This window comes from Amblyomma maculatum, chromosome 3, assembly GCF_055883805.1.
Source record: "Amblyomma maculatum isolate TAMU_Amacu chromosome 3, ASM5588380v1, whole genome shotgun sequence".
NCBI classification, from domain to species: domain Eukaryota; kingdom Metazoa; phylum Arthropoda; class Arachnida; order Ixodida; family Ixodidae; genus Amblyomma; species Amblyomma maculatum.
The window spans coordinates 135,319,207-135,346,808 of NC_139346.1; the positions used below are offsets into that span (position 1 = coordinate 135,319,207).

General features: G+C 44.7%; 1 protein-coding gene across 1 annotated transcript in view; it reads left to right on the top strand.

Moving 5' to 3' along the window:
- Positions 1 to 9,738: 9,738 nt before the first annotated feature.
- Positions 9,739 to 27,602, top strand: part of LOC146196141 (arylsulfatase B-like) — a 55,681-nt gene continuing 37,817 nt past the window's right edge. The window contains exon 1 of the mRNA XM_084596331.1: positions 9,739 to 9,932. The gene's annotated coding sequence lies outside the window, so the exon portion shown is untranslated. The remainder of the gene's footprint in view (positions 9,933 to 27,602) is intronic.

The following is a 27,602-nucleotide window of genomic DNA, read 5'->3' on the forward strand; positions in this document are numbered from 1 at the left end:
TTGTTTTTGTTTGCTCTGAAAGAGGTGAACACTCCGCAAGCGCACCATTTGTAGTGTTCGATAAATTCACAAACTCAGTCTTTGACAATGTCGACGTTACGGGGAAGACAGGGCGGCCTGCCACAAAAAGCTCGCCTGCGAGCCATTGCACCAGGAAGTGCTCAGTGTTTCAAATAAACACAGTGGAAAACTGGTGCCGAACTTCATGGCTCCAATTTTAGTCTTTATAATTAAAGTGTCATGTGTACACAAACGATGTTATCTCTCCTGGGAAGCTGTAGCTTCGGTGCATTATAACCCTTTATTGCATGCCGATCACGAAAAAAAAAAAAACAACTAACTTTCATCCACTAATTTTCATCAGTGTACAAGGTTAACAGCCTTTGGCATTGCAAGCTGTTCAGCACAGCCCTAGAAAACACTGTACTGGGTCAACGTACTTGTGGCATCTGCAACATACATGTAAACAGAAAAACTGGCTGAAGTCCTTGACCTCCATATATTAAAAGTATTTCAGGTTCTAAATTATTATGTATCACTATTGGAGAATTAAATGAAGCCTCTCTGCGAAACAGTGAAATATTGTATTTTTGTACTTTTTGAACGACGCAAGCACACACGCGTTGGAAACTGAACACTCTCATGACAATCTACCACTCCCCGGTCCTAAGCCTGCATCAGAAGGTGAGAAGCAATTGCCTAATGGCACCAGTAGGGTGATTTCTGTTATTCGCCGGCATTGCTGTGTGGTAACTTTATACTGCGCATTGCACACAGGCTGCGAAAACTGCATTTTCGTTATCTGCGCCAGTACGCATCAGGGAAACTTAGTGATGGGATGTGTGCAAGCCACGGTGCCGTGAGAGTCGCAGACGCAACGCCTTTTTCTTATTCCGCTCTCTCCGCGCCGATGGGATGGCCGAATAAACGCCAGACTTTATCGCGGGCTACGCCTGCGTTATAAGGAGGAGCGAGAGTAGTCGCAGGCGGGGGTCGAGTGGGTAAGACGTTCGCCTTTTGAGCTCGAATAACCGGATTCTAGTACGACCTGTTACAACTCGCTCGAATCGTTTTTTTTTTTAGCGTGAAGACACTGCAACAGATCAAGGTGCACCAATGTCTAGTCACAGGCTCAACTGCTCTTTCGTTGTCTGGTGAGCTTGTAAGATCTGCAACGGGGAGACATGCGCTTGAGCCACTTATTCCGAACTCACTGTGACGTGGGGCCACGTGGTTGTGATATTACGAAAAAGCTTAGCCAAAAGCTTAGCCAAAACTATAATCAGCGACAACAAAACCTGGAATTTTGCGAAAGGATGGATCTCAGAAAAGGCCAAGAAATTCATCTCATAAATACATGAATAGAACCATATCCATCATATATATGGATACCAGCACACTAGTCTGCCCTAGCAACGAAGCTGCGCACCTGCTGGCCTGAGATCTCTACCAAGGGGCAGTGGTAGAACAGCCCGAATGCAATGGAATAAAAGATTGCGCTATCCCATATAATGAGATCACTGATCTTACAAACTAGATCGAAAAGTCTACCCTCCCTCATATCGGTCTCTCACTAACAATCAAGCACGCATTTGGAGGCGATTACAAGCCGGTAACTATACATCTGCCTGGTCCGGGTTTTCTTAACACAGACCGGGGAGGAAAAAAAAATTCTAAATGTAAGAATCGCAGCCAAAAAGGCATGCTAGATCATATAATATGGGAATGCTCCGACTCCATAGACGCCGGCATTATCAGTGACAGTAGAGAAGCCTGGGAGGTTTGGCTGCGGAGTGGAGATCCCATCGTTTTTTTTTTTTTTAATTGGTTCACAGGCATGGAAAGGCGCTGTATATGTCACACTTGCTCAGTGGACACCTGACCGAGCCATAAGGGAAGGGAGGAAGGTGGGTGTGAAAGTAGATAGAGGGAAAGAGGATCCGTAGTGGAGGCCTGAGGAGCAAGTTCGACCACCTGGGTATCTTTAACGTGCACTAACATCCCACAGCACACGAACGCCTCTTGGCTCTATCTCAATCGAAACGCAGCCACTGGTGGTTGGAATCGAACCCGGACACTTCAGCTTCGTCGGGCGTCTCACCACTGCACCACCGCGGCGGGGCTTATACCTCAAGCGATCGGATGTTTTGGGGAAAGGAAGGCGGAGTATATTATAGCCACCTTGTCCTGCGGCTCCTGGAAGGTGAATGACTTGCACACGTTGATACTGTGTGTTGGTTTATAAGGAGGTAGGGAACAGAATCTGTCACATATTTTTGTGGTCATCTGAACCGCAATAGCAAGTGTCATGCTGGTTTAAGGAAAGGCGCAGCGCCACATTTTTATGTCGCATAGCAACAGTTTTTCGTGGTTTTTGAAGGTATAATTGAAACCAGCGCGAAGACCGGGTCTGTGTAGCGTAGTGGAGCTTCCGCTTCAAAACTCATCAGTGTATTTTAGAAAACGTGACCGCACCGAACAAATTATGCAATTCCTCCTACATTCTGCTCCCTTGCTGCTCATAAACCTCACTGGCCTTCGAGCGTATGTGAAGAAAGAACCATTCTGCTTTTCAGTGCAATCTCAGAGTGTTCGCGCTCTCCGCCCTCCCGCTCGCTCTCCAATTCCTTGGTTGTCTGGGCATACCTACCAGAGTGCTTTGGCTCTGGCTTCCGCTCTCGGTGAACAAGGAAGATCTCCGCGAAGGCCGGTGTTGCAGCGAATGATGCTCCTCCGCTCCCACCAAATCTTGTGAAGGAGTTGCTGGCGCTCGAGGCACTGTCGGCCCTGAGAAGCTTCCTCGCAATTGTGAAGGCACTGACTCCTGGGCATATGAGGGTTGCAGTACCCGCACCGGTACTTCCTGTGTGGGAGTTTTAGCATGTGCCTGGAGCTGTGGAGCTTCCAGCGTAGCACCAGCCAGTTCCCTGGCTGCTGCTCCCTGGTTCGGGGCTGCGTGAAATAGCTGCAGCGCTGCCCGAGCCAAAGCCAAAGACGCATCTCGAGCAGCTGCTTGCGCCGCCTCCTCTGCAGCTGCCTGGTCCGCGATCACACCCTGCGCCTGCAGTGCTGGTGCAGTTGGCCTCGTGCTGGGGCGTCTCGATGGTTGGTGACGCAGCGAAGGGTCACGCCGCAGTGGACTGGTAATCTATAGGGCAAAGATCAAGATTTCGACTTTTACTCCGCGTCTAGCAGCGGCATCCCTAGTGAAAAACACCGTATGAGTCATAATAACCTCATACAGATTTCTCATACTAAACCCATACAAATCTCATTGATTCTCATATATTTCTCATATGATGAATGAGCTTAATATGAGATTATATGAGATTTGTGTGAGATTAGTATGAGATTAGTATGAGTTTAGCATGAGAATTTGTATGAGGCTATTGTGACTCGTAGGGTTTTTTCTCTAGGGATTAATGTTAGGCTGTACTGTATATCGTGATTAAAGTTCGTTACGTGACAAACACATGAAAAGTCATATTTATAGGTGCCTTTCAGCCATGTGCTTCAGACAACTTGCCTAATATTCTGGAAAACCTGCGCAGCTATTTTTAACTTATAGAGCATAGATATGAAACTAGAGGTCACTTAATGCATTATTTTGCACCAAACTACTCAATGCAACAGATGTTTGGTTTGGGCTAGTTGGTAGCAGTTTCTTGAAGACATAGCGCAAAAAAAGACGGGGACAACTAACACAGAAGTAGACAGGACGGGCGCTCACTAAAGTTTTCACTTAGCGCCTGTCCTGTCTACTTCTGTGTTGGTTGTCCCCGTCTTTTTTTGCGTTATGTCTTTAAAAAACTACTTGAATTTCACATCGATAAGGCGTGAGGATGTCTCCGCTGGCAGCTGCAACGCGTGCATATGCGATAAGGTGAAATAAGAAAACCAAGTTTGAACTGAAGTGAGTACACATACGATCGGCTAGTTTTGTGACTTAGGGCACGGGAAGATTTTCAAAAGAATATTTACTGTGAAAAAAAGTTGTATAAAAGATTTGTGCGACGTTGTTCTTCCGGAGCCCATCTGTAGGGCCATATACAGGGGAGACCCTGGCAGGAATGTACTGAAGAGGGTAAAGAGAATGCAAGTGCTGGCGGCGGCTAAAACTTTCTTTTATAAGTTGCATACTGGAACTTTGCCAGTAAAAGTGTTTTTGCAAGAAAAAGGGTTATTTCTGCCGTGGGGTGCACATTGCTTAATTTGTAAATAGCCAGAAACGATAGATCACGTATTTCTTCACTGTTGGGAAGGGGTTTATTTTTGGGACGTGCTTCAAAGAACCATAAAGAAAGATTTACCTATTAATCCTTACTGAATACGGTACTTACCCACGCAAAATGAGGAGGGGGTTCCATATGATTCAGTCATGCTAATGGGCCTCCACAGTATATGGCGTGCACGCATGGCAGGATATCACTGTGATCCTGCTGCGCGTCCTGCACGAATTTGTTTTTCCGCGAGGCTCTCCATTGGTTTATCGAGATTGTGAAGTTTGACGATGATAATCATGAGTGGTTGCCAAAGGTAGAACCTTTCATGGATCTTAAGGAATTTTAGAAAAGCTGGCCCCTGGCAATCTTATTAGATCAATGTCTTGTGTGTGTTCGTTTTGTCTTGCAAAAGTCAGGCAATAATGAAAAAAAAAAAAGGGAACGTAGTCGTCGAGAATACCCATGTGTGCACGTGTTTGCAAAACTAAATCACATGCCTTAATGCCTTCCTGCTTGTCGCGAAGATACAACATAAAGATATGAACAGCGCTTACTTTGCATACGTCATACGTCATACCTCACTCAGATACGCTCGCTGAGTCAGATATATTTTCGCACCGTTTGCCTTTCACTGCATTATATTTGGTTTTACTGCAAGCTCCTGTGTATGCGAGTGGCTTCGTTCTTCAAATGTGTTAATCGAGTTGTTCCCTCTCTCGCTTCCAACTCTATACCTAATAAGGGTCAGGCAACCCTTCAAGGAATTTGGGCTTTTTAGTCGTCTGTAGCCGTACGCTGTACGTATCTCACTGTGTTGAAAAAAAAAAAAAAAAAAACTTTTTCTTGGCTCTGATGTGGTGTCCAACGGCACATCGCTGAGCATATAAACAAGAAGTAACACTTAATCAACTTAGCGACTAACAGTTATGTTTGTGACTCATGTGGACGTCATACTTTTAAAGCGTTGGCCGTACTTATCGCTTAGCCAAGGTTACGCTATTCCACGAATCGTATATAAACGGTGGTTGCTAGGGCAACGGTGCGCCAGCGCTGTGCAGAGGGTATCTCCACAAGAACGCCGTTCTTAGAGTTGTTGTGGCTGTAGGAAGGAAAAGAAAATGCACGGGCCTGCTACTGGCTCTGTAGCTGAGCCGCCTCCGCTGGCCGAGCGAAAAGATTTCAGTACGTTCGAGAGCCAACCTAAGGCAGCTGCTAACTGCATGTAATTTCCTCACGTTTCAGTAGAAATGAGTTCACGAAGAAAAAGCTTTTTAGTGAAGGTAACAAACTATTTTTTTTTCGATGCTCGCAAATAAGCTCCGATGACGTCAGAATTCCGCACACGCTATGGCGCGGATGTGGTTATGCGCACTTGGGAGCAATAAATAGTCCTTTGAATTCGTTACCCGACAGCCGGCGGCTGCTTTTCGAAGGAAGCCAGACGAAGAGGCATCCGTATGCCGTGTAATGTCAATTCACATTAAAGATCCCCAGGTGATCGAAACTGCTCCGTAGAACTCTACCATGGCGCTTTTTTCTATCTTTCCACTTTAATTCACTCCATCTTTTCTAACCCTAACGGTGCGGTCTAGGTATCCATAGAAACAAGTACGACAGGTATACTGTGGCTTCCCCCCCCCCCTTCCCTGTGAACCATCCTTTAATCATTTATTATTATTCTTTGCAAGAAACCAACCTTTCACTCTTGCCTACCTTAGCGTGATACTTTTTACCGTATGGTTGCGAACTGTATTCGGGATCTCAATGTGCTACGTGTTCAGGACGTCGTAATGTTGCCCATCTCATGTAGGGCGGTTGCTTCAAAGCGAGGAGAAGCGTAAGCAAACCTAAGCAGTGCATAAATAGCGCTGGGGAGGAAACGACCGCACCTTGATGTTGGTACTGGTTTCTCCATGATGCAAGGGAGCGCTGTCTGATTCAAAGGAAGAGGCGGAACTCGTCGTATACATAGTAGATGCTCTCCAGGTGCGAAAAAATGGCTTCTTGGTCTACTTTTTCTTCTTCGTCTTCTATGCATGTGCGTGCCTACCGTTGCCATGGCCGGAGACCATACGCGTGAAAAAAATTAATTTTCAGGTAATTAGAATTGTAATTTCTTTTATAGATTTTATTTATTTTTATTTATTTAATCATACTGCAGGACCTTCGCGGTCACTTGCAGGAGTGTGTACAATACTAGCACGTGGCCAACAAAGAAGGAAAAAAATACCAAATACAGAAGTGTTCCCTCATTCGAGCAATAACGCAAAGAGTAGACGATTGAACAGAAAAGCCAATTTTCGGGATATAATCAATAAATCATTCCACGGACCTACACATGACCGCATTTTCGGGTAATTTATTCCAGTGGGAGATTGTATCATGGAAAAAGGAGTACTTGTAGATATTTGCACGGCTGGCAGGTTGACGGACTCTTTTACTATAATTAGTTCTAAATGAGTGTTTGAAAGGAGGGTGTATATATTGGTGATTTTATTATTTTAAAGTGACCGTGAAATAGTTGGTACAAAAACTTTAATCTTGAAACTATTTTTCAATGGGATAGCGTTTGTAAATTTGCTTGAATGATTAGGCTGGTGGTTCTAGTTTGGCGTAGATAATTTGAGTAGACAAAAATTACTGCTAATTTATGGGTGCGTTCTATTTTGTTGATTAACATTTTTTTGATAGAGGCTCCAGAATATATCCACATATTCTAGGGTAGGTCTGATAAGTGTTTTATGAGCATGATGATTACCGTGGGCAGCGCATTATCTGAACAGCAATATAGACAATATAATTAAAAAAGTTAAATATTGTAGCGTGTGCAACAGCAGCCGCTAGGCGGCTGTTCATCGAGAGTCTCGTGCGCGGACTCGAAGAAGTGGCCCCGTGGCGTTCGAGAAGAAGCTGAAGTCGGCTGCTGTCACTCGGTTCTCTGGACCTGCTCTCCTGTGCCTGCTAGGTCAACCCCATATTAAAAACCAACCTTCTGGTTACGGGCCTGAACGGTTACGTGACAATATACATTTGTTCAGTCAGCCACAGCACTGCACAAATAAATGCGAAGTAGGCAAAGTTATAACTAAACCGAAAAATCTTTACTGCTCTCAATTTCTCACCGTCTCAGTCATAGAGCGTACAAGCTTCGAAAAGACATGCACATGTAGCGGTACAAGGTTTATACACGTGTACTTCTCCCCTTTTCAGGCGTTTTGCATCTGATAGGCTAGGCCGTCTATCGTTTTATTTCAGAGGCATTGCCAGCATTCGACAGAAGGTCAATGGCAGGAATGGAGTTTGCGTAAAATGCGCTTAAAAAACACGCCTTGGAAGGTAATATTGTGACAGAAAGTGCGGCGAGATATGCCCAAGAAACGGCATACTGGGTAAAGGCGAAGTATGAGAGTAGTCAACGATGGGTGAGAAGAGGACAAAAAGTTTGAAGGATACTTAAGCTCAACCCTTAATAAATATGACGTGACAGCCTTAATGGTCCCCGTTTGTCAAATGCCTTTGGGATCCCATGTATTAATCCTTAAATTTATTCCTCTAATATTTCACAGATACTCTTCAGCATAGAGTCGTTTGTAAAATGCCGTCAGGCATGTATATAAATCCCCTTTTAACTAAGCTGAAAGAATCTGCCTATTTGGTTTTAGGAGTAGGGCATTTGATTTACAAAGCAAAGGTCTCGCAATGCTGAATTCTGATCTAACCCTTGTGGGAATTCAACATTTCCCTCGCCCGCACGACGCGGCGAACACCCTCTCTCTCTCTCGGGGAGCCCTCATCTTTCCCCTTCTGGCCACCTTCCTCCGGTGCTGTGGCGGAGAGCGCGGGGGTGAGAGAACGGCCCCTCCCTCCCCTCCCCTCTCATCGTTGCGGACAGCAGCTTCACCCAGAGAGACGACGCCGCGACGCCGTAGCGCGTGGATGCTGCTATGACACCGAGGAAGAACATTGGGCGTTCCCAATAAACAACTTGGTTTGCCTCGGTGTGACGTTCTTCACGGCCACTGCTGTGGTCAGAGCTAGCGGTGTGGCCTCGGTTCTCAGAGCGGAGCCGCAGCCCCGTGATAATCCCCACAAAATGGCGCCCAACGTGGGGCCCCACTGGCAGTCCAGTTGGGGAGGCTAGCTCACGAAGAATGGTGGAATTCCACGCAGTAAGTCGTCCGAAGTCGGCTGGGCGATCCTAGCCGGTATGCGAAGCCTAGCCCGATGGCAGGGGCTTCCAACCGCTATTGCTATACGCCTCCAGTGAAATCGCAGGTGTGGTCCGCGAACGAGTCATTCTCAAGGCGATCCTGAGCTACTCGTCAAGCTACTGCCAGTTGCCTACGCTACCCCCCTTACACCCGCTCGGGAAAGCCGGCCCGTTGGTTCAGCTCACGATAAGTGCCCACTTGCCTACCTCCGCCCAGAACCGCCAATGCGGTAAGTCCGTTTTGCCCGTTGGCTCAAAACCAGAGCGGCTCAAGTTTCAGAGAGTCTCTATCAACCGTTTGTCTTTGAGGAAAGTTAAAAGGCATTTGTAGCGGGTGCTGCTGAAACCTCGTCGCGCCTTTGAAAAAGGACGTGTACGATGCACTATGGTGCACAATAAACCATATCCAGAAGTCAAGAGTGGATGGATGGGATACAGGACTATTTCTCTCTGAAATGTGGCGGCAGTTTCCACCATGCTTTTAGTTTTTCTATATATATATATATATATATTTAGTGAGATAATAAATCCGCCATTACGTGCGCCCTTTTTGTTATTAAATGTTTATTCGTATACGTTTAAACTTCATGTGACCCCTCCTTTTCAGCCATCAATCTTGCGATCGCTTTTCTCAAACTTTCTACGCAGATATATTGTTATGTATCTGACTATGCTCCAGCTATCTAGAGCTTCAGAGAGAGGGGCGGTGCCTGCATCGTCATCCAGATGGATACCATCACATTCAGTATAAAATGTTCAATTGTGTTTGAGAACTCACCACACACTGCACATGTTTCATCTTCGTTAAACAGTTGTAGCTGCGCATATTAAGGCATTCTGATCTGGAGTCAAAGATCAGGGTATTGTTTCTTCGGGTACCATTTCCTTCTACTGCATTAATCCAGTATTTCCCTTCTGTGCTTTTTAGCTGTCGGTTGATGATTTTCATTTTTCCTTAGTTGTGTCCTGCATACTTACTGATACGTTTCCTATTGCTTTCCCCCCATGAGAGCCAACGCTTTCAAGGTACAAGCATTTAAATACTTTAGCTTCAAAGCTTATGTATTACCTTCCAAATTGCGCGGGCATTATTAGTATAAAAATTGCTAGTGGGCACCTTGGACCACTAAAGTGCGATGAGGCGAAAGCCTTTATAGCGCGGGGGTCCGCAGCCGCGTGATTCCGTTCCCTCAACGGTAGGGTCTTCTGAGCAGCGTCACCTGGCGACAGATAGCGGAAATATTGTAAAAATGAATAATAGGGGGTTTTAAAGCTGCCGTAATCGCAGACTAGTGCTGCGGGAGATAAGGCGACAGCTTCCAGCGTCGAGGAGCCGCCGGCAAAACCAGCCAAGGACGGCGGTCCACTTTGCGGCCGCGATCTAATGTGTCGGCGGAGAGGAGAGTCCACGACAGATTGCCACCGCAGTCAGGCCTGCCGCCAGCACGGGATGGCTCCGGTGTCAAAGACGTCGTCTAGCCACGCGCTAGACGCGAGAGGTAAGCACCATGTTACCGGCATCTTTCCTCTGTATGAAAATGGCTTTTGCGGCTTCGATAAAAGTAAGTACACTTAATGTCAGGGGACTGGCAAGCAAGAAGAAGCAGGGCCAGGTGTACCGCCTTTTAACTGAGCATGGCATCGACGTCCTGGCCGTGCAGGAAACGAAAGTTGATGGGGAAGAAGAGACCGGTAGCATGGTGCGACGTTTCACGTCTAGGTATTTTGCAGTAGTGAGCCACGCAATTGGCACGTCTGCGGGCTGTGTCATTTTTGTTAAGAAATTACCCGGACTCGAGGTTCAGGCACAGATGGCATGTCCGTCGGGCAGATGTGTTTGGGTTGATTTTCTGTACAACAAAAAATATTGGCGCATTATTAGTGCATATACGCTCCAAATGTTGTGGATGAGAGGGTAGCCTTTTTTCAAAACGTACAAAAGTACATTAGTTGTGAGAAATCCCTGATTGTCATGGGCGACTTTAATTGCGTCTTGAGAGGCTGTGAAAATCCAGTACAAGAGCGCTTAGGGACAGTAGTACTGAGGCTCTCTCAGAAATTATAGACACTAGCAACCTTGACGACGTGGCGGAATGTTTAGAAGGATCGCGTTTTGTGAAGTTTACACATTTCCAGCGGTCAAGCCACGCGTGGCTTGATCGCATTTATGTGTCTACAGATGTCATATCAAAATGCAGTAGTTACAATGTAGTACCGATTTCATTTTCTGATCATTGTTTAGTGGAGTGCGGGAAAGGGACAAAAAAGCGAGGCAATCAGTTTTCGTGGGAGACGTGGAAATTAAATAATAAGCTCATTACAGACGATATCTTCAGTAGGAAAGTAAGCAAAGAAATTGACAAAATAGAGTCTAGGGGGGAGATGAAAATATGGCAGCAGTGGGAACTTTGCAAAGAGCAAATAAAGATAGCAGCAATCGAACGGTCAAGCTGTACACGACAAGAAGAGAAGCGTGAGGAGGACAATTTAAGATCCTTGCTGGATAGACTACTTGAAAAAGAAAACGAAGAGCCTGGTAAATGGATGGACGTTACTAGGAAAATAAAAAAAACAGGATTGAACTGTTGGAAGAAGAGCGCTATCGTGGTGCGCTTGTGCGGGCGAAGGCGCAAGATATAGCTGCTGGGGAGACAGCGTTGAAACGAGCACTAGGAATCGAGAAGACGCGTGCTCAGAGAAATCACACTGAACTGATCGAATGGGGCGGAACGTTATCTGGAGAAAGTGGTCATATAGCAGGCGTTTCTTGAATATTATCGAACGCTGTTTACAAAGCAAGACGTGGAAGTAAATGCATTCAAAGGAAAGTTTCTGGGCGTTTTACCGCGATTAGATGATGAGCAGAAAGGTAGGCTGGAGCTGTCAATAACCGCGTCGGAGGTCGAGCTTGGCATAGAAAAATTGAACCCGGGAAAATCTCCCGGCCCCGACGGGTTAAGCGCGGCGTTCTACAAAGCATACAAACATGAAATAGTGCCGGTACTGACAGCCGTGTACAACGAGTCCTACAACGTAAATGTATTGCCCCCGTCTTATGGCAAATCCCACACAGTGTTGATTCCTAAATACAATGAAGCAGATAAGTTACAACAGGTTACAGCATATCGCCCTATCGCACTCACGAATGTAGACTACAAAGTGTTTATGAAAATTCTAGCCCGTAGACTACAGTCAGTAATTCAACAGTTAGTTGGACTACACCAGACGTGTGGGATCAAAGGTCGATCCATTGTTTCCAATGTGCATAGAGTGAGGAGTGTGCTTGAGTGCTGTGATCACACAAACAGTTGTGTAGCCATCTTCAGTTGGATCTGAAGAAAGCATTTGATTGTGCCTCACATGAAATCCTGTTCTGCATACTCGACCATGTGAATGTAGGGTCCGTCATTCGCGAGGGAGTGGCCATGGCGTACCAAAGCTGCACAACAAGATTGATTGTAAGTAAGAGTTTGGGGGCCCCTATAAACGGGCAGCGATCGGTGCGCCAGGGTTGTCCCCTCAGCCCTCTGCTTTTCTGCATTTACATCGAGACACTGTGTTTAAATATCATAGAAAACGAAAAAATTCGTGGCTTCCAATTGCAAGCTGCAGAGGTTAAGCTGCTGGCATATGCGGACGATGTGGCTGTATTCGCAGTGAATCGCGAAGGGGTAATCGAGGCCGTGTCGTCAGTAAAAGAATTCACAAAGGTTTCCGGCAGTAAAGTTAATTGGTCAAAGTCCCTGGGGCTTTGGCACGGAGAATGGCCAACGGCGCCCGAGAAGTTCGCAAACATTTCCTGGGTGACAACACCGTAAAGTACTTGGGAGTCCCACTAGATAGTTATCGCGATAGCGAATCGTACTGGAGGGCACAGACTCAAGTCATGCGGGAAAAGGTGGAGGGGTGGAAAGGGCAACAATTGTCAGTTTTCGCCAAGGCCACAGTGTGCAATGTGTTTTTTATGTCGAAGCTGTGGTACGTGATGCAAGTGTTGCATTGTGCACGGATGAACGTACAGAGACTGCACCGGATATTTGCCATTTTTGTGTGGGCAGCAGAATGGGAACGATGTAGCCGGACAAGTTTGTTTATGCGGGTGAAGGACGGTGGACTGTGTTTGGGGCATTTGTTTCTACGACAGATTGTCAGCAGATTTCTTTTTGTTCGCGATGTAAAAGATCCATTTTTGCGTACTGTGTGCCAATTAAGGCTCGGAAATGCACTGCCGGACTTTGTTGTCTCGACCGAAAGTGTATCGGGACGTATTTTTGGTTATTTTAGAGAAGTTGTCGCTAGTGTGCGATTCCTGTCTGTTCGATTTTCTTATGAATATTTATCTTGTGTAAGCAGGAAGAAGCTGTACAAGGATTTGTGCGACGTAGTTCTACCCATACCAATGTACAGGGCCTTATACAGTGGAGGACCAGGACGCGACGTACTTAAGCGGGTGAAGGCGATGCAGCTCCCGTCAAATGCAAAAACTTTTTTCTTTAAGTTACACACGGAAACACTGCCAGTAAAGAAGTTCTTGGAAAGGAAGAATTTATTTTTACCTTGGGGTTCGCATTGCTTAATTTGGACACAGCCAGAAACTATAGACCACGTTTTCCTACATTGTTAGGAAGGGGTGTACTTTTGGAATATTTTACAAAGGACTTTAAAAAAGGAATTTTCATTAGGCTCGCATGGTATTAGGTACTTGCCAGTAGAGAATGAGGATGGGGTGCCATTTGACCTTATTATGCTAATGACCCTCCACTGTATTTGGCGCTCGAGAATGGCAGGATACCATTGCGATCCTGACGCACGGCCAGCACGGATCTATTTTCGGGAAGGCATGAATACATATATTGAAATTCAGAAACTTGCTCCTGAAGCTCCCGAGTGGCTCGGAAGATTGGAGCCATTAGTGGCCCTAAGAGAATTTTAGCACGACGACGCCACAATCCACCTGGCTGATTGTTGTATTAATGAATGCTCATTGTGCCCTGTAAGTGGTTTTGTGTATTGTGCTGAAGTCAGGCAATAAAGAAAAAAAATTCAGTGGCGCAATGGGTTGACGCTACTTACCTCAGCACTAAGCGAATAAAAGATCTGTTCGAATCCTGTAGGACCAACTATTTTTTATTTTTTTTTATCCGCAACATTAAAATAACCTACCAAGATCATTCCTGGGGAGTGTTCCCTTTAGGTTGCAATATGTATTGTTTTTATTTCTTAATAGCCGCAAAACCAGCCGTGAACAGAGCCACGAAGTGATGCGATGACAATGGTAACACTAATCAATTTCCTTCACCGTAATCATTTCCTGCTTTCAGTGAGTGTATGTTACCTTTAGATTGCGTTCAGAGACACCTTTCGGTAACTATCGCCGGTTAACCCGCTGAGAGGCAACCAGTGAGGAGAAAGAAGTTGCGGGACCCTACCGTTGAGGAGACGGAATTACGCTCCGCAGCCCCTACTACGACACCTCTATGTCATTCTTCTGCCACTTCCACGTTCTTCCTTTTTTTTTTTTGCGGCTAGGTTAAGGTATCCATGGAGAATTGTGACAGATACTGCGCCTTTTATTTCCTGTAAATCAATTTGAAATGCCGCTGATGATCCGGGTTCGATCCCGACCATGGCGGCTGCGTTTCAACGGAGGCGAAACGAAGAGGCTTCCGTGTGCTGTGCGATGTCAGCGCTCGCTAAAGATCCCCCAGGTGGTCGAAATTACCGTAGCCCTCCACCACACCTCCTCTTCTCTCTTTCCACTTTTTTCTCCCGCCTCCTTCCCTTCTCTTACGGTGCGGTGCAGGTGTCCACAGAAACAAGTGTGACAGATACTTCGCCTTTCCCTTCCTGTGAACCAATTATTATTATCATTATTATTAAATGCCACTGATGCCTGCTGCACTGCGTCTGCTTCTATATGTTGTGTGGTGCGGCGTTCGAGGACGTGTTGCTGCACATGCCTGATTTTTATTGAATCACGCAGCCCGAGCTCGTGTGGTCTTAACCTACGCTGTGTTTGTCGAGTAATATTCTTTGTGTGTAAAATCGGTATATTAATTTGGCAATAAAGAACAATAAAGAAGAAGCGGGTTAGCCTCATATATGCGTGAATTGTCCGGTGGCGTCATAAGCAGTCATGACGTCGTGATCGAATGGGACGTCATCAGTTGTGACGTCATGACTGGGTATGACGCCACCCAGTAATTCAAGCATATGTGAAGCTGATCCCGCCGGGCCTCTGCTCAAGGCGTCCGTGCTGCGCCTTTCATAACTAGTCGTGTAGTCATGACCATATGTGACGTCTTCATGATATCACATCCGGTCGTGATGTCACAGCCAATGAGGTCACTATGTGATGACGCCATAGTCACAGTCATTACTTATGAGAAGTTAGTCATAATATTTACTAGTTAGTCATTAGTTAGTATACTTATTAGTGACCAGTTAGTCGTTAGCCATAATTATTACTTGTACTAGTTAAGGATTGACACGGTTGTGGCACTGTGATGACGTCATAGTCACAGTCATCTCTGTCATGACTTATGAGAAGTTAGTTTAATATTGACCAGTTAGTCATTAGTACACTTGCTAGCGACTAGGTAGTCGTTAGCCGTAATTATTACTTGTACTAGTTAAGGTTTGACACAGTTGTGGCCAGACGGATAGGATCATGGCCGCGAGTATAAGCCACTAAAGCGATAATCTCGAGGTATCCCGCGGAACCTCGCGAAGACGTGTGACACTTCTCGTGGCCGGACGGACAGGGTTATGGCCGCGAGTATGAGCCAGTAAACGATTTCGCCTTAATATCTGACTGTAATTCCAGTGCTTCAAAAGATGCCTATCCCTACAGGCTTGTACTGCCTCGTTTCTGGGTTTACAGCGGACACCTAGTGCTTATCATGCAACAGCTCTTGATTTATTTCTAATTTGGACTGTATCCTTCCCAAAAGCAAAAGCACATTCCTGAATGTATGCATTGTCAACACTATCCTTTTCCATCCCTCTTCGCTTTTATCCCTCTTAGTGCTTTGCATCACTTGTACCCCCACGATGTCCTATGCTTTTTTTATCTCGGCGTCGTATCACCCTGCTACCTTAGAAGGATGTTCGCGCTTTTGCGTCTATGTGAAACATCAAGTTATTTGTATTCTGCCGCTCTGAGTATTTCTTGGGCTTATGTTGTAAGCACCTACCATAAGTCAGCCGATCTTAGTTAATACGCTAAAACTGAAGATTAGAACTTGCCATTTGCATTCACAAGAACTGACCAGGGTTTGTAAACCTTCTTGGCTCTCTGCTAACAGCATGCTATCGCACGCATACTTTAAACGGGCGAGTCGCTGCTCTATGACATTTGAAGCCTAATTTGTACTAGTCACCTGAATTATTTTTACAGCCTTTTTTTTCCCCGTTTGCCACAAAAAACCACAAAAAACACTGCTGACAGAGAACAATCTTCTCGTAATCCTTTGCATACCTCAAGTTGGCTTACAATGTTATTTCATGCTTGCTATCACGGTATGTTTCCTGTAGGAATCTATATCACGACCGATACCTTTATCTTTTAGCATGTTTTACAGGAGTTCCATTTCAACGTCTTATGTCCCGTTCATCTTGAGGAATGCTTAATTCATGGGTCTGGTTATGGTTATTTCTATGCATTTGGTAAATACGAGCAGGCCATCATTTAAGTACCGGCGTCCCCCACCGAAGCACCGAGATAGGGAGCGTGCAGTCTGGTTCAGAGAAACAACCTGATTTAATGACATTCTAGTGGAAATAAAAAAGAAATGGACATGGGCAGGGCACGTAGTGCGAAGAGTGGATAGCCGATGGTCTCTAAGGGTAACAAATTAGATTCGTAAGGAACGAAAGCGCAGCAGGGGGCCACAGAATGGCGGATGGACGAGGTTAAGAAGTTCGCAAGGCTAAAGTGGATGCAGCTAGCACAGAACCAGGTTACGTGGAGCAAGGAGGGAGAGGCCTTCGGCTGCAGTGTGTATAAACCGGTTGATGATGATGATAATGATGATGAAACAGAAATATGCCGCGGCGCAGAACTTTTCGTAAACACACGAATTTTGACCAATCAAAATCGCCGTTTATCTTACACACGGGCCCTATGAGAAGTTTCGCAATTGGTATTATTCAGGAGCTCTGGTCGTGGCGTAAGTGGTGCCATCTTTTAATCGCATGAGGTAATAGGTCCAGGAATAACGCGGAATTAACAAATGAAGGCAGTAGAGGCGAGGCTCTAACATTTTGCACCTGGAAGCAAAAATGTTTACAAAGAGCACAATAGAGAAATGCAACCATGCCGGCTCAAAATACCACTGGTACAATGCTCTGTTTCTGCACACAGAGCAAACAAAATGTGAAAAAGTCCTGGCTCAACTCCAGGGCAGAGTACGCATATTGTATTCCAGAGATCCCCTTTTATCGTTAGCTTGGCAGCCTAATGTGACAGTTTTGGTGTCAATATTTTCACGGTGGAGCTGTGTTTTCCTTTTCTATCGTGTGAAGCTGCAGGGTCTCCTCTGCTCAACATGCCATGTCTGCACTACTGTTTGGGATCCCACGTACATTTGTGAAAAAAAAAAGAAGAAAATTAGAGATCTCCCAGCTTATGTCAATGGCCGGTGGACATACCGACATGAGCGTGCCGGCAACGCGCAGCTGCTGTTGGTTGGAGAACAGCCGCCGTTTATTAGCCCTGTGTCTGACTGTTCTAATACAGGATCAGCAGCATTTTCCTGTTAGCCGTGGTGAGGTTGCTAACCTAGACAACATCCTTCTCGTCCTTGGTATGTTAAAGTCAGAGGAATCCCTTTTGATATCTACGAAGAAGGAAATGAAGGATAAGAATAAATAGCGAAATAAATATGCTGTTTTACTACAGACCGCCCATTAATGTCAAGCGGTATGCACGAGGTTTCCCAATTTTCATGCTTTTACTCCGGATGATATAGGAACGATACTAATCATGTCTGAATGCTTGATATTTCCTGATGACAACGTTCTCAAAGGCCAAGTCTTCTGCCGTAGCGTAGCCTGTATCTTCACCCGATTCCCGCCGTTCGTATGTTCTCCCCACAGTAGGCAAACGACGCGTTTTATTACGTACTTCCCCGGTATTGCAATATGGTCGCACGGCAGCACGGAGGTGAAAACATAGTTAATTAATATAAATCAGTAAAAACACAGCAAAAATTATGGCTGAAACTTAAGTTCCGCCCTTACGTGTATGACGTGATAGTGTAGGTGACCACGCGGCGTATGATTCCCCGCTTTATCAAATCCGTATGAACATGCATGTGTGTAGTCTAGGCATCCAAGAGCACTGGAAGAATGATTTTTATTCTATTTCCCCACCTCAAATCAGAGTTGGCAGGTGCTCCCAGCTTTCTTATACGATGTGGTCTACTCAAGATGCACATAAAGAATCAGTGGCCGACCATACAATCTGCCAACTACCACCAGCCAGTGCCATGCCCGTGACTGCTCGCTCACAACGTCGTAGCCGACACAGACGCCGGATTTCTCGCTCACGGGTCTTTAACACAGTCGCGTTAAAAACTTGAAAACATACGTCCTATTTCGCTTTTTTATATATGAGACTGAAGGTGTGAATGAGGTAGTTTTTATGAACGTTTGCTGTTTTTCTGCTGTAGCAGTGTAGCTCATGCCTAAAATAGAAAAAAAAAAATGACGATCTCTTTCTGTTTAAAGTCGCCAGCAAACTGTGCCGTGAATTCCACATGGTAATGGTCTAAATACGAAGACAGTCAGAATAGTAGCGTCTTAAGTGGAATAAATGATATACCCGAGTCGTAAGGGATTCAATATTCGAACGGGAAGGACGCTACGCAGCCGAGTTACGTTTGAAAAAGACTATGTTTGTGTAGTTCTATTTGTTTTGAACTGGTGCTTCTAACTGCTATTTGCAAAGAGAGGTTCTTCAGCGGCTTTAATTTTCCCGCCATAACCGGCTGTAATTTTTCCAAAAGGCTATAAAAATTGCTAAAAATATTTAAGACTTCGTATATGTGATAACGCGAAAGCATGAATAGAAGCGCTAAGGACAGAGTAGCCTCTTCACGATGTACCCTATAGCGTCATTACTGGCACCGCCTCTGTGCTTATGCAAGCACTTACATGCTGGAATCCACCTCAATGCTCATTATTTTGCACGTGTTACACAAGTCACATATTGAAAGATGCTTCCAATCGGTCTTCAGTGGTTGGGGCCATGTTGATTGAATCGAGATAAGTTTAAAAACGCGCACGTTCTTCTTAACATCAAACATGTCGACCCGGCTTGGCGGTTTTAGGGAACGTGTCACGTCACGCTGACCAGGTCTATATGAGGGTCCCCTCTCCACGTGCACACTGCCTCGTGAATGCGAGGAGGAAAGCAGAAGCACGCGCTCAGGGGAAGTGTTTCCTTCCCATGACCTTACATTCGCACTACTCCCCTCGCAGGTATGCTCCCATGCTCCCCTCGCTTAAGTAACACTGAACGCGATTTTGCAAACACGGGTTCCAACTCTGGATTGACGCAATCAGCTTGCCAAGCTAACAATTCATGGAATTCATATTACCTTATAATTATTGCTGACTTCGACAACCCATTCCGGATTGGATGTGAGATGTGGGTGTCAGCGATATTCCATCCTTATTCCAAACTAACAAAAAACAACTCTATCACAAATTGGCGCTGCGATCGCTGAGTGTCTCATCTTGCTTCAGGCAGCAATACACAATATGTCTCGCAGTAAGCAACTTGTGTCCTGTCTTCGATACAGAATGCATGTATAGCTGCGGACATATCCATTGCAACTTCAACAATAAAAAGAAAAAGAAAAACAGCCGTAGCTACGGTTGACTAAGACACTCATACCACTTACTATAAGATAAAATGCTTTTATCCCTGTTAAACAAATGAACAATCAACAATCAAAACTCCTGGAAGAAGTACTTTACTGCCATGCGGTGGTGACAAGCGGACCGCGATTGCACTAAAATAGACGCTTTTGTAGGGCTCACTTGCTCCCGCAAAAGAGTGAGTGCGCGTCGGTCATCGAGCTGTGAATACCGGCAGCGCTTAATTTAAACTTCGAGTTTAAATTGAGCCCTTAAATCAGTTCAAAGAAACTAGAAAAGCTTAGAATCACATGAAAGCCATCGGGCTTGGCTACAACACTCGAGATACACCTCGGTCGGTGCTCCTTGCGCTACAAAAAAAAAGTGATAAGGCCGCAAATCGGAGACAGTCAGCTTGAACAAACAACGATAAGATCTCGTGTCGGAGGCCGTTAACAGCAACAAATAGATAATAAAACTATTCGCGACAATAATGCGGAAAGTGAACCTGAATTGTCTTGTAAGCAAACTAGCGTTTTTTTTTTCACCAGTTTTATTAGGGATGATAAAAATATACCGGATTTCATTAGTTGCGGTAATGTTCGACAATCGAATCGAGATTTTTATAACAACGCACACGATTTTACGGTTTTTAAAGATGACAAATTTCTAAAATCGGAACAGCAGAATGACTTATATGGCGTTCTTGTCTGTGTTCGTGGAAGGACTATATAAAACAGCTTAATTTGTCACATTACAGTGGAGTAGTCGTGTGCTGTGTTGTGTCCGATTTAAAAACGCATATAAGCAGCTCAGGCTATCATGCGCGAAGGACAAGTTTCTAAGTGGTGTATGCTATTTATTCTAAAGTTTGTTTAAGGCACCCACTTCATTTAGAAAGCTAAAAAGCATGATAGGTCAACTAGCCCACTTTCACCTAAAATGAAAGATGGATGGAAAGGAATGTCATCATCATCATCAGCCTGACTATACCCACTGCAGGGCGAAGGCTTCTCCCATATTGCTCCAATTTGCTCGGTTCTGTGCTACTGAATGCACTAGACCCCTGCGAACTTCTTAACCTCATCCGCCCACCTAACTTTCTGCCGCCCCCTGCTACGCTTTCCGTACCTTCCTAAGCGACCATCGGTTATCCTCTCTTCGCACTACATGTTCTGCCCATGCACATTTCTTCTTCTTGATTTCCACTAGAAAGGAATGTGTTCATCCTAAAATCGAGTAAAATACTGTTTTTCTTTGTGTTTCAAATGTTGTGCATGATAATAAAATGCGGTTTATGGTGAGTTCCTCTTCGCATTATTCACACATGGGTTTGAGTCCTTTTCTGAACAAAAAGTTGTGTGTCATGTGGGTTTGAACAATGTGGAGATGGCATAATATCACTTTCATGAAACGTTCCCGATGATATATTTTCCATTTCCCTAAAATTGGCTGCAGGAACGGCAGTTTATTTTCCTCCTTACTCCCATGTCGACTGCCATTCTTCCCTTAGCTCGGTGTGCACTAGCATCGTGCAGTCTCTGCACGGCATATTTATGTTGTTTATTTGTTTTTCACGGCCTTTGGCAGCGCAAATGTCTGCCCTCTCGTTCCCTCTAATGCCGACATGACTCGGGATCCAATAAAATGTTATATAATGTCATTGATTGATTGATTGATTGATTGATGACCTAGACAGGAAAAGTAGGAAAGGTAGGCTTGAAAATCAATATGCAGAAGACTAAGGTAATGTTCAACAGCCTCGGGAAGGAACAGCAGTTTACATTAGGTAGCGAAGTACTGGGAGTAGTAGGCGAATATGTCTACTTAGGACAGGTAGTAACCGCAGATCCGGACCGTGAAAAAGAAATAACACGAAGAATAAGATTGGGATGGAGCGCATTTGGTAAGCACTCGCAGATTATGACCAGCAGCTTACCGGTATCGCTAAAGAGGAAAGTATACAACAGTTGCATCTTACCTGTACTCACCTATGGCGCTGAAACGTGGAGGCTAACCAAGAGAGTTCTACTTAAGTGGAGGACAACTCAGAGGGCTATGGAACAAAAAATGGTAGGGGTAACATTAGGAGATGGGAAACGTGCACAGTGGGTCAGAGAAATAACTCAAGTTACCGACATTTTAGTGGAAATTAAGAAGAAGAAATGGACATGGGCAGGACATGTAGTGCGAAAAGAGAATAACCGATGGTCGCTGAGGGTAATAAACTGGATTCCAAGGGAAAGAAAGCGTAGCAGGGGGCGACAGAAAGTTAGGTGGGCGGATGAGATTAAGAAGTTCGCAGGGGTCAAGTGGATGCAACTAGCACAGAACCAGGTTAAGTGGAGAAATATGGGAGAGGCCTTCGCCCTGCAGTGGGTATAGTCAGGCTGATGATGATGATGATGAATGTCATTGAACAGAGGCTGTTGGTATGTTGTGTATTTGTCCCCAAATAGTGGTGCAATTGCGTTTTTGTTGTGAATGGCTGTGAGAACACACAAGGAGTCTGTGTTAAAGGGCCATTGTCCACCCTCCGGTCGAAAATATTTTCTTCTCCGGTGATTCCGAGACTTCGCCCGCAGAACGCAAGGCGCAAAAATGTTTTTTTTTTTTTTGTTTTTGTTTTTTAAAGAGTAACATAAAGCAGTCACAGCCACCGGAATCACCCGATTCGGTCGTGTTTCTCTCCTCCTGTTCCCTTGCAAAAGGTTTTCACTGTCCGGCCCGCAAGCCAAATTCCCCTTCCTCCTCCGCGTTTGGCGGAAGGTGGGGCGTGGCACTCTGCGGGTGCGAAAGAAAAAAAAAATAAACAGGCGAGATAGCGCGCCTTGCTGCATTCAGTCCGACCGTGGTGAGAAAAACGTGCGCAGCGGCAGCGAGTGGTGGACACAATTAGTGGTGTATGCCCATCCTTCACCCGTCAGTCAGCGGGACGCACCAATGCATGTCGTTTGCTACCCTGACGTCAGCCTAGCGCCCTGTAGAGAACGGGGAAGCTGGTTTCCCGAAGGGGAGGATGAGAGAGCTTTGATCCGCTTTTCTGCTGCTTTGTAGCGCGGTTATCGCTGTAGCATGTTTCACAGACTATCTCCAGTATCTGATCGATACACTGGGCTCCATTGCTTAACGGTGGCCATTTAATAATACTGTTTGTGATTTTCTTGTTCACTTTTTTTCTCACAGCCACTGCAAGTGCGTAACATTCAGCAGTAAAAACGCTTGCACACTGAAGTATTTTGACCTTTTTTTCCCATTGTCCTAGTATTACTGCATAACCAATGTATTTTGTTGTCTTTGGGCCATCTGTATAAAATTGTGTGCACTTGTCATTTTGTTTTTAGGATCTGGAAATTCTTGCAAGTTGTGTTAATGTGTTTTCTGTTTACAAAACTTGGGGTGAAATCATAAACAGAAAGGCTGTACCATGGTGGTCAATATCAGGAAGGGCATGTAATATTCCTAGCTGTTGACAATTATCCTCAAATCTATGTAACAACGGTTTTATTGACTGCAGTCTATAGATATGCGGATGATACCACTTTAATGGCAGAAAGTGAAGTGGAACTCAAGAGACTTCTGATGCGCGTACAAGAAGAGAGTGAGAAGTTTGGGCTTAAACTGAACATTAAAAAGACGAAGATCATGGCGTCTTGCCCTATCAAGTCCTGGAGCATCAATGGACAAGAAGTGGAAGCTGTGACAGATTTTCTGTTCTTGGGCGCCAAGATTACCTCGGAAGGAGACTGCAGCCATGAAATTAGGAGACGCCTGCTTCTGGGAAAGAGAGCAATGGTTAGCCTTGACCGCCTAGTAAAGAGCAGAGACATTAGTCTGCCAACCAAGATCCGTATAACCCGTGCTATGGTCTTTCCAGTTGTGATGTATGGATGCGAGAGTTGGACTGTGAAAAAGGCTGACCGCCGAAGAATTGACGCGTTTGAATTGTGGTGCTGGCGAAGACTCTTAAGAGTTCCTTGGACTGCCAGAAGATCAAATCAGTCGATATTGTCGACCATAAACCCTGACTGCTCATTGGAGGGTCAAATTCTAAAGTTAAAGCTCAGCTACTTTGGTCATCTGATGAGAAGAGAGGAGTCGCTGGAGAAAGATTTGATGTTGGGAAAGGTTGAGGGTCGCCGGAGAAGGGGTAGGCAGCGAACGCGATGGTTAGATGGCAGTCTCGAGGCATTGCAGATGAAGCTATGTGATGTTAAGAAGATAGTGAGAGACCGGAAAGCGTGGCGTGACATGGTCCATAGGGTCACGAAGAGTCGGACACGACTGAATGCCTGAACTGAACTGAACTGAGGAGGAACACTTAGTAAAAATATGGTAGCATATATGTCTCGGTAGGGAGAGTATTTTCAGGATATATGAAAATGTGAGTATGGTCTTCCTACATTCTGGGGATGATTCGTTTGTGTCTACGTAAAGACTGTGTATCCGTGATATTCTATAAGCGCCAGTTGAAAGACGCAAACCTGATTTATGTACAGGGTCCGAACATTTCCGATATGAAGGACTTGCTGACCCGTATCCTATGCAGCCATAATCCAGGCAAGAGCGAACGACAGAGCGGTAGATGTGCAAAAGGCAGGTCCGGTCAGAGCCCCAGTGTTTGCGTGAGAGGACTTTGAGTACATTGAGAGATTTGGAAGCTTTCTTTTGGAGCGTGGTTATATGATTTGATTTAGATTTGAGTTTTTATTTGCCTTGATGCGGTACATATTAAGTATGTCAATAAATTTCTACAGACGGAGGCCCCAAGGTAAAAACCGTCAGAGCGGCCTCCTGTGAATAAGTGCAAGTGCAACGAGGAAAGAGAGGTTTCTGTTAAAAGTTAAACCTAAAAGTCTGTGTTTGTGTTTTACTGGTAGTGTCATTTCATTTAGGTAGATGGTGGGGTCAGTCCTCAGAGAAAAGAGAACAGCTACAGATTTTTGTGTTGAAAGCCTGAAACCATTCCTATCTGCTTAATCGGTTGTCAAATGTATAAGCTATAATACACAACTGTAAAAAAGACTGTCAGGTCGTGCCACATTATCTCACTATCATGGCTACGGCAGCGGATGAAAAAGTTCGAAATTAGTCAAAGTTGTTCGAATTCTAAAAACAGATTCTGCATCTTAATGTCTGTAGGTCGATTGCACAAAAAAGATTTTTCGAAGATATACAGCCTTAAGCTCCATTTTCAGAAAGTTAAACTACTTATATCTTAAAATGTTTAACCTTGTTAACATACGAATCAGTGCTCAACTACTTCTATTCTTCAACAACTTACGCTGTAGCCACCTAAACATTACTGCAGACGCCTTCTTCGTGGATTTTGAAAATAATTCTGATTATGTTCCTTTGCAACGGTATCTAGTTCCTAAACTTTGAAGATTATCAATGAACCCCTTGTAATTAAGCTAGAATTGCAATTCGCTTACTAAGAGGAAAGAATCTATGTGTTTTAACGCACCCGCCTCATACTGCTTCTCAAGCATCTTTATTGTTTCACTAGGTAGTGCACTTTCACATTTGGTATTTTTACAATAAATACCAACCCAACCACAATTTTTATGTACGCGTAGTCCCAGACCACTTCTCAATCGGGGGTCTCATTCATAAGAGCTCAACGTGATGGGACAAATCGTTATTGTTTTTCAAAATTAATAAGAAGTGTTTACTCTTTTTTCCACCCACAACAACAGTACCAATTAGCTGTGCCGTACGTGGTTTGAAATTACAGTTATATAAATGCCTCGCCGGTCGACCTGTTTACTACAGTTAATTGATCGACCTATGTAATAATCATTACTAACGACGCGAATCCCACTCCCAGTCTCTTCGCTTCTGAATGACCTACGTTTCGGTTAAAATAGTAATCGCTGCTTTTCGGTCAATTGCAGATTAAGGGAGCCCAGTTTCATGCCATCATTTGACAAAGTAGCTACCATCACGTGGCCATCATGCTTTATATTTAGTGAAAATACCCTATGAGTCAAAATAACCTCATACAGATTTCTCATACTGAGCTCTAAAAATCTCATATAATCTCATACAAATATCTTACAACTTATGAGAAATATATGGGATTGTACGAGATTTGTATGAGTTTTGTATGAGAAACCTGTATGAGGTTATTGTGACTCATATTGGTTTTTCGCTAGGGACAGTTTATATGAAGAAATGTGGTCACCAAAACCAAACAATTTTTGTATCCCTCCCCCAACCCCCTGCTTATGTAATACCCCCAATGTGGAGGCCTTCAAGGCAATGAAGTGAAATTATGATATTCAGTATTATTTAGCGCACCAGTTTCCCGTCAGATTTGGTGTGAGTGAATTCTCGAAACCGCCCTATATGTTGGCAATGCGGCAAAAATTCACATTCTTCAGTACGGCTAGCAGCGATGCATTTTGCGCTGTTCGACTGGCAGCCATTGCTTGCAGTTATGAAAAAGAATTTCGATCCATTAGTTCTAAACCACGAACAAGGTCTTCCCAGATCTATGCATAATTAGAAGAGATGAGGGCAAAATAATGAGAACTTGGTCCCTATGCAGAAAAGTCATAGTACGATCTTCAAAACTCCGAGGGTGACATTTGTCAGGTGAGGACGAGGCCTACATAGACGTTATAATTATATTTTTATTAGCTGCACAGCAGGTGTGATATCATTAATTTGTGAGGCCTCATTCACACAATTTGCGCGTCAGGTCACACAGCCCACTTCGCTTAAAAGCTTTTTTTCTTCATATTGACTTTCCGCTCATTTTTGTTTGGCTATTCCTTTTTTGGCTGTTAGTGGTGAGCATATGTGTCCTTGTATCACTGGCCTAGCTTTTGCGAACAATTACGTTAGCTCCAAACTCATTACTGGAAATCAGACATGTTATAATACTAGCAACCAACGGGTGCTACCCCACTCTTGAGGGGAATAAATGCTGCGAAGAGGCGAGTTTTGAATTTTACAGCGATGGCTTTAAGGGATGGGTGGCTGTGACTTCATAAATAATTGTTCATCTTAATCAAAGTGTGAACGAGTGGTTCTAAGCAGGCGCCTCCGTACAATCGCAACCAACTAAGCAACCGGTAATACACCTGTAACATGGACTAATTTAGTGTTTCTTTCAGCGAGAGACAATTGCATCTAGTGCCATTCAAAGCATGTCATACGATGAACGTTGTCAGCCCTACCTGCAGAGCGCACTCGGTGCAAAATGAGTTCTTCGAACTTACTCTCCCATGCTCAAGCGCATATGGCCCCGTCCAATCGAGCTGCAAGCTTCTTTCTATGACCGGAATTCCCCTAGTATATTGCTGGTTTAGGTCAGCGTTTGGACTATAATACAAAACAGTGCGTAACGTAGCGCGAGCGGATATGCGCTCGCGGTCAGCGGACACATCGGACGCAGTGGGCTAAAAGGGCTGCCCTTAACGTTCAGATTTGACTCATGTACTCTGGTGGATAGCCTGCATCTCCTACCTTGAGGCAGGTCAGTTTTGAGATTGGTGGCCATTTGTGTGTGTGGGGGGGGGGGGGGAGGGGGGGGGAGGGAGGAGGGCTGAGGTGTCGCAGTGGGGGGAACATAAGCTTTGAAGCCTGCTTGTTGCCTTGCCGAGAAGCACATTTACTAACAACTTTCCCAGGCATTTCATTTTGATTGGTCACGTAATGCGTTAAATTATGAAGAATAAGTGTCCACAGTCATCGCCTTGTGTGGAATGTAGTTTTGGTGGTAAAACAGCGAATACATTTTATAAATACGCAGCTGTAATCTTTCAAGGCAATATTTTCACGCGCTTTTCATTTGAATCCGGGACCTTTACTTATTATTTATTACTTGCCAAGTTCGACAATGCAGATCTGCGGAATTTTTTACAAGCGTGTCTAAATTCCCCTGAGCGTATTGCTGACAAGTATTCCCCTCAAGTGTTTGCATTTACGGCAGCCTCCAGAAATTGTTATGTGACACATTCGAATCATCATGAATATTACCTGAAGCCGCTTTTGCTTTCTTCATAGGCTAGATCTGGACCTATCATCACAAATTATGACCCCAGCCTAGAGGCGGTCATCTTCAAATGACTGCTTTTAATTTCAGGTTGCTTGATTTAAAATCCTTAGCAAAAGAGCGGAAGCTCAAAATCGTGCACGGGAGTAATATCTTCTTGCATTTATTTATGCTTATTTTATCTCTTTATGCAAAAGCAATACTAGATTTCTTGCATTCTTTCTAGTGCATACTATACTCCGCTATATATACCGAAACTACCAGTGATTATTCAGACATACGTGCCAGTATGCCGCCG